Source organism: Rutidosis leptorrhynchoides, chromosome 7, assembly GCF_046630445.1.
Source record: "Rutidosis leptorrhynchoides isolate AG116_Rl617_1_P2 chromosome 7, CSIRO_AGI_Rlap_v1, whole genome shotgun sequence".
Taxonomy (NCBI): Eukaryota; Viridiplantae; Streptophyta; class Magnoliopsida; order Asterales; family Asteraceae; genus Rutidosis; species Rutidosis leptorrhynchoides.
This window is the reverse complement of record NC_092339.1, coordinates 255,140,426-255,152,133: the sequence shown is the minus strand read 5'-3', so window position 1 is coordinate 255,152,133 and position 11,708 is coordinate 255,140,426.

The window sequence follows — 11,708 nt, the reverse complement described above, 5'->3', positions numbered from 1 at the left end:
GCTTAGTGAATGCAATAATTACACATACATATATATAACTCATCTATTTGCAATCACATTCACCAAATACCTCATACGAACTTGTAACTCAATTAGCATGTCATCGTACCCAAAACACTTATCAAGTCGTACATTAACACAAAACCGCATTAGCATATACTCAACACAATGTATATATATACATATAAACAATATGCTAAATAATCGACAATCTCAATATGGTTAACCATAAACGCTATGGTGCAACCAGCTCGTGGTTCACACCATACGCAATTGAGTCATACTCTTTTATAGTGCTACCGGCTCGTGGTTCACACTCGATGCTACTGGCTCGTGGTTCACATCTTATTTTATAGTGCTACCGGCTCGTGGTTCACACTCGATGCTACCGGCTCGTGGTTCACATCTTATTTTATAGTGCTACCGGCTCGTGGTTCACACTCGATGCTACCGGCTCGTGGTTCACATCTTATTTTATAGTGCTACCGGCTCGTGGTTCACACTCAATGCTACCGGCTCGTGGTTCACATCTTATCGCACACATGTTATGGCACTACCGGCTCGATGGTTCATACCATAACACCCACAAATAAACGCGTCATATACACATACGTATAATTACTCCACTCACCTCAAAATCTCTTGTGAAAGATAATCAAGCTCGGAAATCTTCAATGTAACGTACCTACTACATTATTCATAATATCAATCACAAACTCAAGTTGGTCAACCAACTAAAACTCCATTCTAGGGTTATCTCGCCCCATGGTGCAATTTTGACCCATTTGCAACCCTAACCCTAATATTTGGGTTAACATCCCTAAAACCCTAATCATTATCCAAGTTAGGTCCTAAGACACTTTCCAATACAAAGTTTATGCATCAAACACATACATTTACCCACTTAGGTCCATCATGACCCATTTGACCATTTAAAGTCAATACACCCATTTCGGGTCACCCACTAACCCACTTAACACCCATTTACATATACATAAGTGTGCTAGTACTTTAACTAACCAATTTAGGCTCATAAACATAGTTTAATACTTTGAAAACCCTAGTTAGGGTGCGTTTGGATGAAACTAGCTGGAGCTGGAGCTTATTGCTGGAGCTGGAGCTTATGGACTAGAGCTGGAGCTGGAGCTTATTTTTTAAGTTGGTAGCTGGAGCTTATTATTTTTTATAAGTGTTTGGTAAACTAGCTGGAGCTTATTTTCTAGTTTATAAGCTCTACTTTTTTTAATAAGCTTCTAGAAGTAGCTTATTTTTCTAGAGCTTATGATTTTCATAAGCTCTACTTTTTATGTCTACCAAACAAAGCTTATTACTTAGAGCTTATTAAAATCATACGCTCAAGCTCCTATAAGCTATCATAAGCTCCCATAAGCTTCTCTACCAAACACACCCTTAGTCATCTTTGGGTCTACGTGACCCAAATTCACCCAAAACACCCAATTTACTAACAAATGGGTTTTAGGTTCATCACTTACCCCAAACCCTAACCCATAATCAAATTAAAATCAAGAAATCAAGATTAGAGCATACCACTACCACCAAAACGTAGCTAAAGGAAAGATGAACAACTTTGAAACTCGCACTAAGACCCGATTCAACCTCCTTCTTACTTTAATGGAGCTTTCTCACTCTAGAACCTCCTCTCTCTCTCTAGGATTTAATGGAAGATGATTAAGTGGGTGGAAATGAAGTAAATGAGGCCCCAACAACTGATCCCAAGCCTTAAAGTCGGATTGCTTTTGATTTTACCAATTTGCCCTCAAAATATCTAATTAAAAGGAATCTGTCACAGAACAATAGCGCGGCGCGCCAAATGGCCACGCGGCGTGCCACTCCCCCAGATCAGATTCTTTCCCCCTTTTAAGATGTACAACCAAACCCCACTTCAAGTATCTTAATTACACTTATGTACACAACAAATAAACGGGTCTTACAACTGTCCCCCACTTGAATCGGAGCGCGTCCTCGCGATCCAAGCAGCATGACAAGAAGGAAGATAAACCAACACGAACTCTTCGGGCTCCCAAGTAAACTCGGAACCTTTACTACGATGCCATTGGACTTTAAAAGTCCTAACCTCTTTATGTCTCAACCTTTTGACCTTCTCATCGAGTATGGCAATCGGCTCCTCAATATATTCTAACTTGTTATTTAGCTCAATTTCGTCTAATGGTACCCAAGATGAATCATCCGCAAGACACTTACGGAGATGGGAAACATGGAATGTATTATGGATCCCCGCAAGCTCTTCGGGTAATTTCAAATGATACGCGACTTCACCAACACGAGCTAAAACCTTAAATGGCCCAATAAACAGAGGTGCTAACTTTCCCCGTTTTCTAAACCGAATAATGCCCTTCCATGGCGAAACCTTAAGCATTACCATGTCACCTTCTTGAAATTCGATCATTCACCTACGTTTGTCGGCATACGACTTTTGTCTATCTTGAGCCTTTTTCAAATGATCCCGAATAATATCAATCTTGTTATTCGTCTCCAATACCAAATCGGTACTCCCGATCTCTCTTTGACCAATTTCACCCCAACAAATCGGAGTTCGGCACCTCCGCCCATAAAGCATCTCATAAGGTGGCATCCCGATACTAGTATGATAACTATTATTGTACGAGAATTCCACCAAAGGTAAGTGCTCGTCCCAACTACCACCAAAATCAATAATACACGCCCGTAACATATCCTCCAAAGTTTGATTCGTACGTTCGGTTTGACCGTCCGTTTGAGGATGATACGCCGTGCTCAATTTCAATTGTGTACCCATATCTTCATGAAACTTTTCCCAAAACCGAGATGTAAAACGAGTATATCGATTCAAAATAATCGATATAGGAACTCCGTGTCGAGAGATGACTTCCTTGATAAACAACTTAGCCAAGGTCTCCGACGATATCGCTTCCCGAATGGGAAGAAATAAAGCACTTTTCGTCAATCGATCAACTATAACCCAAATCGAATCAAATTGGGTTCTTGCCGTTTTAGGTAACTTTGTGATGAAATCCATGGTAATGTGCTCCCATTTCCATTTCGGGATTTCCAAAGGTTGTAACTTACCATACGACTTTTGGTACTCGGCCTTAACTTGCAAACACGTGACACATTGCTCAACATACCTCGCAACATCACGTTTCATGCCCGGCCACCAATAATCTTTTCTTAAATCTAGATACATTTTTGTCGCGCCCAGATGAATGGAATACTTTGACTTATGTGCTGCATCAAGTAGCACTTGTCGATAATCACAAATCTTAGGCACCCACACTCTTCCTTGAAAAGACAACAAACCATGCGAGCCCATAGTAATGAACTCCGATTGCCCCATGATTCGTTCCGCATGCTTGTTGTGAACGTAAGCCTCTATTTGAATCACACTAAGTTTTTCAAGAAAATCGTTAGTAATAATCATACGTAACAATCCCAATCGTAACACCGGGTGATGACTCTTTCGACTTAACGCATCCGCGACCACATTCGCCTTGCCCGGATGATAAAGTATTTCACAATCATAATCTTTCACCACATCCATCCACCTACGTTGGCGATAATTTAAATCTCGTTGATTGAAGAGGTGTTTCAAACTCTTATGATCTGAATAAATCGTACTCTTGACACCATACAAGTAATGGCGCCAAATTTTCAACGCATGCACAACCGCCGCCAACTCAAGGTCATGAGTCGGATATCTCGTTTCGTGTTCCTTTAGTTGTCGAGAGGCATAAGCGATGAGTTTACCTCTTTGCATTAGAACACACCCGAGCCCATTTAACGAAGCATCACAATAAACCGTCATGTCTTCCACTCCTTCCGGCAACACTAACACCGGAGCTTGACACAATTTCTCTTTTAGCAATTGAAAAGCAATTTCTTGCTCGTTCTCCCAAGTAAATCTCGCGTTCTTCCTCATCAATTTCGTCAACAAAGAAGCAATCTTAGAAAAGTCTTGGATAAACCGTCGATAATAACCGGCCAATCCGAGAAAACTTCGGATTTCCGTAGGTGTAGTCGGTCGTTCCCAACTCTTCACCGTCTTTATCTTCCCCGGATCTACTTGAATACCGTCTTTGTTCACAATGTGGCCAAGGAATTGAACCTCCCTTAGCAAAAATTCACATTTGGAGAACTTAGCATACAACTTCTCCTTTCGTAACGTCTTCAAAACTTTGCGCAAATGACGTTCATGTTCGTTCATACTTTTCGAGTAGACTAGTATGTCGTCAATGAACACAATCACCGACTTGTCCAACATAGGTTGGCACACTCGGTTCATAAGATCCATGAATGCCGCCGGTGCATTCATGAGACCAAAAGGCATTACCACAAACTCAAAATGCCCATAACGAGTTCGAAAAGCCGTTTTCTCGATATCTTCCTCACGGACCCGCATTTGGTGATAGCCGGATCGTAGGTCGGTTTTAGAGAAATACGTTGCACCTTGGAGTTGGTCAAACAAATCGTCAATCTGAGGTAATGGATAACGATTCTTGATCGTCACTTTATTTAACTCCCGATAATCGATGCACATCCGCATACTACCATCCTTCTTCTTTACGAATAAAACCGGAGCGACTCATGATGAAGCACTCGGTCGAATAAAACCCTTCTCAAGCAACTCTTGGGTTTGATTTAACAACTCTTGCATTTCCGTCGGCGCTAAACGATAAGGAGTTTTAGCAATGGGGGTAGCCCCCGGAACCAACTCAATGCAAAATTCAACTTGTCTTTCCGCCGGAACACCCGGTAACTCTTCCGGAAAAACGTCTTCGAATTCACTAACCACCGGAATTTCATGAATGGGTGGTGGCTCATCACGAGTATCAACAACATGGGCAAGACAATCCATGCCACCACTATCGAGGAGACGGCGTGCCCGTGCAAAAGTGCATATCGGCACAAGTCTTCTACGCTTATCACCGTGAATAATTAACTCTCCCCCACTTGGGGCCTTTACACGAATAAATTTTTCATGGCATGCAATATCGGCTCTATTATGATCGAGCCAATCCATACCAACAACGATATCGAAATCGCCTAAAGTCATCGGGATAAGATCAATCTTAAAGTTTTCGGCCCCAAAAATGACATTACAATTTTTACACACATCAACCACTACCACCGTCTTGCCGTCTACTATTTTGACTTCTACCGGACGACTTAACTTAGCTAAAGGTCTATTAAGTCTAGGCACAAATTTTAGAGATACAAACGACAAATTTGCACCGCTATCAAATAGGATCCTTGCCGGATTAGAGTTAACCATAAAAGTACCTGAAACAACTTCGTTGGATTGCTTGGCCTCATCATTGGTCATCAAGTAATTGCGACCCCTAGCCGTACCCGCCGTTCTCTCCAACTTCTTCACATGATCATTATTTAAATCGGGACATTGCCTCTTGTGTCCCTCTTTACCACAATTAAAACAAGTAAGCTTGGTCGTCGCCTTGGTACAATCACGGGCGATGTGCCCTCTTTGATTACAATTATAACACGTGAGTCCGAAACCTCCGGAAGCACCCTTCTTCACACTATTAACGCTTTCGGAGCCTTTCTTGTTCTTTTTATTTGAAAAGTTCGAATAGCTCGAACCTTCAAACTTTATTTTCGAAAAAGTGAAATCTCTTTTCCTTGGAACCTCCGGCTCAAAACCCCTAGCCAATTCATATAAATCTTCAAATGACTTAGCCATTCCCCGGCTAATCTTACCCTTCAACTCATCACTTAAAGTACGGTAGAAATCTAGCATCAACTTGTGATCATCACCAACGTACTCTGGAAAAAAACGAGTCTTTGCCAAGAAGGTAGACTTGAGAGTAACCAAGTCCATTGAACCTTGTCGCAAATGGTGCAACTCGTCCCGGATTTTATCAAGATCGGAAGAAGTTCGGTATTCTTGGAAGAATTCCTTCTTAAATTCCTCCCATGTCAAGTACATGCATTGCTCTTCACCATATAATTTGATTTTATCGTCCCACCACAACTTGCCCTCTTCGCGCAAGATGCTAGACCCATACCTCGTCATCTTCTCGGGAGGACACTCCGCGGTACGGAACGCTCCCTCGATATCAGAAATCCAATAAGTGCTTTTCAATGGATCCCTCACCCCATTAAACATCGGAGGTTGAGTATCCTTGAAATTTTTATAGTGGAAGTCCCGCCTTCCACCCCCACCATTACCTTCACCCCTTTCGCCTCGAGGATAAATGTTTCTAGCCTCTAAAGCCTCCTCTATTGCGGCTTTCATTCGATCATTGATCATTTTGGTCACTTGTCCATCGACCGACTCTTGGAAGACCTTTCGGACATCGTCAAGAAAATCCTTCTTTAGCCTTTTAAAGATGGCCTCAACCTTGGCCGTGAGTTCAACGTCCTCACTCGTACTTCCGTCATTGGTGTCGTGTCCATTTCTCATCTTCATTCTATAAAACGAAGTAAATTAAGCAACAAAACGAAAGGACTTAACACATATGTATATACATATACACCACACTACCCCATCTTGCTCAACAATCATCGTACATCGTTTGTTTGACAATATTTGAACCCGTAACAATGGTAGCTAATCATTGTTACGCGAGCACATCGCATTAACTCACTAGTACCACGTCTATCTCGCTTGACGATTTCAAATACCACACAAAACAATAGCGTATGATTAGTTCACATAAACCTATGCACTAACCAAAACCCGATTTGACCCAAAGTCCTACAAGTCCCGCATAACGCTCACACAAAAAGTCTAAGTCTAGGCGCCTATCTCAAGTCACCTAAATCCCTTAGACCATGCTCTGATACCACTTGTAACAACCCAAACCAAACCACGAACAACCCGCGTAAAAATATCAAAATAATTTTTTTTTGCTGGAACCGCACATGGCGCGGCGCGCCATATGGCCGCGCGGCGCGCCAAACTGGTCTGTCCAAAAAGTCATGAAACGTGAAAAAGATCGGCCACTTCCTGACATAATTAGACAAAACGCTTTTAACAACATATTCAAATATGTAAAACTAACACTATTCAACCATAAAATAAGTTTTACCAAGCGGGGCCCACATCGGCTGTTTTACGAGTTTAATACTAAATATGAGTTTCGACCATCAAAAAGTTTAAGTACCAAACTACACTACGAGCATGGTGTTTGGGATTAAACTACCCAAGTCTAGGTCAAACTCCAAAAGCTAATATCCCAAAAGCGTTCTCTAACAACGACAGGATCTTTAATCCAAGATGATGCCCTTAACCTTGTCCACAATCGAACCTATAAAAGGGTAAACAACGAGAGGGTAAGCAAAGCTTAGTGAATGCAATAATTACACATACATATATATAACTCATCTATTTGCAATCACATTCACCAAATACCTCATACGAACTTGTAACTCAATTAGCATGTCATCGTACCCAAAACACTTATCAAGTCGTACATTAACACAAAACAACATTAGCATATACTCAACACAATGTATATATATATATATATATATATATATATATATATATATATATATATATATATATATATATATATAAACAATATGCTAAATAATCGACAATCTCAATATGGTTAACCATAAACGCTATGGTGCTACCGGCTCGTGGTTCACACCATACGCAATTGAGTCATACTCTTTTATAGTGCTACTGGCTCGTGGTTCACACTCGATGCTATCGGCTCGTGGTTCACATCTTATTTTATATTGCTACAGGCTCGTGGTTCACACTCGATGCTACCGGCTCGTGGTTCACATCTTATTTTATAGTGCTACCGGCTCGTGGTTCACACTCGATGCTACCGGCTCGTGGTTCACATCTTATTTTATAGTGCTACCGGCTCGTGGTTCACACTCAATGCTACCGGCTCGTGGTTCACATCTTATCGCACACATGTTATGGCACTACCGGCTCGATGGTTCATACCATAACACCCACAAATAAACGCGTCATATACACATACGTATAATTACTCCACTCACCTCAAAATCTCTTGTGAAAGATAATCAAGCTCGGAAATCTTCAATGTAACGTACCTATTACATTATTCATAATATCAATCACAAACTCAAGTTGGTCAACCAACTAAAACTCAAGTTGGTCAACCAACTCCGAAATCTTCAATGTAACATACCTATTACATTATTCATAATATCAATCACAAACTCAAGTTGGTCAACCAACTAAAACTCCATTCTAGGGTTATCTCGCCCCATGGTGCAATTTTGACCCATTTGCAACCCTAACCCTAATATTTGGGTTAACATCCCTAAAACCCTAATCATTATCCAAGTTAGGTCCTAAGACACTTTCCAATACAAAGTTTATGCATCAAACACATACATTTACCCACTTAGGTCCATCATGACCCATTTGACCATTTAAAGTCAATATACCCATTTCGGGTCACCCACTAACCCACTTAACACCCATTTACATATACATAAGTGTGCTAGTACTTTAACTAACCAATTTAGGCTCATAAATATAGTTTAATACTTTGAAAACCCTAGTTAGTCATCTTTGGGTCTACATGACCCAAATTCACCCAAAACACCCAATTTACTAACAAATGGGTTTAAGGTTCATCACTTACCCCAAACCTTAACCCATAATCAAATTAAAATCAAGAAATCAAGATTAGAGCATACCACTGATGAACAACTTTGAAACTCACACTAAGACCCGATTCAACCTCTTTCTTCCTTTAATGGAGCTTTCTCACTCTAGAACCTCCTCTCTCTCTAGGATTTAATGGAAGATGATTAAGTTGGTGGAAATGGAGTAAATGAGGCCCCAACAACTGATCCCAAGTCTTAAAGTCGGATTCCTTGTGATTTTACCAATTTGCCCTCAAAATATCTAATTAAAAGGAATCTGTCACAGAACAATGGCGCGGCGCGCCAAATGGCCGCGCGGTGCGCCACTCCCTCAGATCATATTCTTTCCCCCTTTTAAAATGTACAACCAAACCCCACTTCAAGTATCTTAATTACACTTATGTACACAACAAATAAACGGGTCTTACATTCAAGATAATATATATATCGATTTATTTCTGTACATCTAACTGTGGACAACTAGTTGTAGGTTACTAACGAGGATAGCTGACTTAATACACTCAAATCTTTAAAACATAATAAAAATGGTTGTAATTATATTTTGATCATACTTTGATATATATGTACATATTTGTATAGGTTCGTGAATCAATCCGTGGCCAAGTCTTATTTCCGAGGAAGGAAATATCTGTGAAAGTGAGTTATAGTCTCACTTTTAAAATCTAATATTTTTGAGATGAGAATACATGCAGGTTTTATAAATGATTTACAAAATAGACACAAGTACGTGAAACTACATTCTATGGTTGAATTATCGAAATCTAATATGCCCCTTTTTATTAAGTCTGGTAATCTAAGAATTAGGGAACAGACACCCTAATTGACGCGAATCCTAAAGATAGATCTATTGGGCCTAACAAACCCCATCCAAAGTACCGGATGCTTTAGTACTTTGAAATTTATATCATATCCGAAGGGTGTCCCGGAATGATGGGGATATTCTTATATATGCATCTTGTTAATGTCGGTTACCAGGTGTTCACCATATGAATGATTTTTTTTATCTCTATGTATGGGATGTGTATTGAAATATGAAATCTTGTGGTCTATTGTTACGATTTGATATATATAGGTTAAACCTATAACTCACCAACATTTTTGTTGACGTTTAAAGCATGTTTATTCTCAGGTGAATATTAAGAGCTTCCGCTGTTGCATACAAAAATAAGGACAAGATTTGGAGTCCATGTTTGTATGATATTGTGTAAAAACTGCATTCAAGAAACATATGTCGATGTAATATATTTCTATTGTAAACCATTATGTAATGGTCGTGTGTAAACAGTATATTTTAGATTATCATTATTTGATAATCTACGTAATGTTTTTAAAACCTTTATTGATAAAATAAAGGTTATGGTTTTTTTAAAAATGAATGCAGTCTTTGAAAAACGTCTCATATAGAGGTCAAAACCTCGCAACGAAATCAATTAATATGAAACGTTTATAATCAATATGAACGGGACATTTCACATAGAAGTTGCATTTCAACTTGGTTAGCAATAGAAGCATTTAAGCCTCCAACAAATCTTGATATAGTGTGTTATTCAGCTTCTTTAACATTGGTACGAATTTTCAGCTGCTCAAACTCTCTGATGTAATTAACAACATTCATGCTGCCTTGTTTTAGTGTATTCATCTGGATATACAGATCTTGCTTGTAAGCTTGAGGAACAAACCTCTTTTGCATACACTCTTTTAACTTGGATCGGGTTTTGATTGTCTTCTTTCCTTCATATTGCCTTTCCTTTTTCAGATTATCATACCACATAGAAGCATACTTCTTTAATCTGATTACAGCAACTTTAAAGGCCTTTTTATCATCATAGCCTTTAACCTCCATAATTCTATCCATGGTCTAAACCCATTCATAGTAATCTTCAGGATTAGAGGACCCTTCAAAATCAGGTGGATCTATCTTGATATCTTTCAAATCATCAGCTCGTTTCCTACGCCTTCTTCTTTTTTGTGAAGAAGCATGAGATCCATCAGTAGATCCATGGCTACCATCTTCAGATTCAGCACTATAAGACACAATGGTTGTATCTCCATTTTCAGATCTGGTTCTATTTCTTCTTGGCACACCATCTTCCAACATATTAACCATCCTCTCCATCTAATGTTGCAGAGCTTCAATAGCTCTATCTCTTCGAAGATTATGGGCTTCTTCAAGAGTCATGTTTCTAGGAATCTCAGCCATTTCAAATCAGATCTGGAAATAAGCTTTTCAGCTCAAAAACAGAGTATGAACTGAAACAACAATAAAAATGATAAGAAAGCTTCGATTGAACAACCTAAGCTCTGGTACCACTTTGATGCGTAATTATGACTTTAAAAACGCAATTTAGAACAAGCTTTCTTCACCCAACAGATCTGAACACTAAACCCCCAATTTGTAACAGTAACAGCCCCAAAACAAAGTATAAAACTCTGAAATAAGAACACAAAGGATAGAGATAAACCCTTAATTGATAAAGATACCACTACAATTAGAGATATAGAAACACTTCAAATCTTCAACTACAGCTGATAAAGATTTCACCACAACTATAATATCAGATATGAAGATTTGGATTTCACCACAATGTTTGATAAAGTAACACCACAAACACTGATAAAAAAACCACTCTTAGCCACCGGAATCAAAGATTCGTAAAGACACAGAGATTTTTGTAAATAGATAAGCTCTATCAAACTTTCATTCATTCATCAACTGAGTTTTAGAATTACAAGAGCTCTCTATTTATAGGAGAAGCTTTACAGCTACTTTCTAGATAAGACAAAAACATAAAAAGGAAATCGAGACAAAAAGGACGAACAATTACAAATTAGCCAATAAGAATAAAGGACACAATCTGCAAAAAGCCTGTCATTTGGTAGTGCTCCTCCCATGATAAAAAGCAGCCAATGATAGATGAGAATCTTTCTTGGACAGCTAACATTCTTCTAGAACATCCACACACGTGTTAAGCACATGTCCTGACCGGTTTATTGAAAGCATAAGTTAAACTTTGAATCGTATCAGCACGCTAGCCCTTCAGAAAGAAAACAGCGTCGTCTGCTGGTTG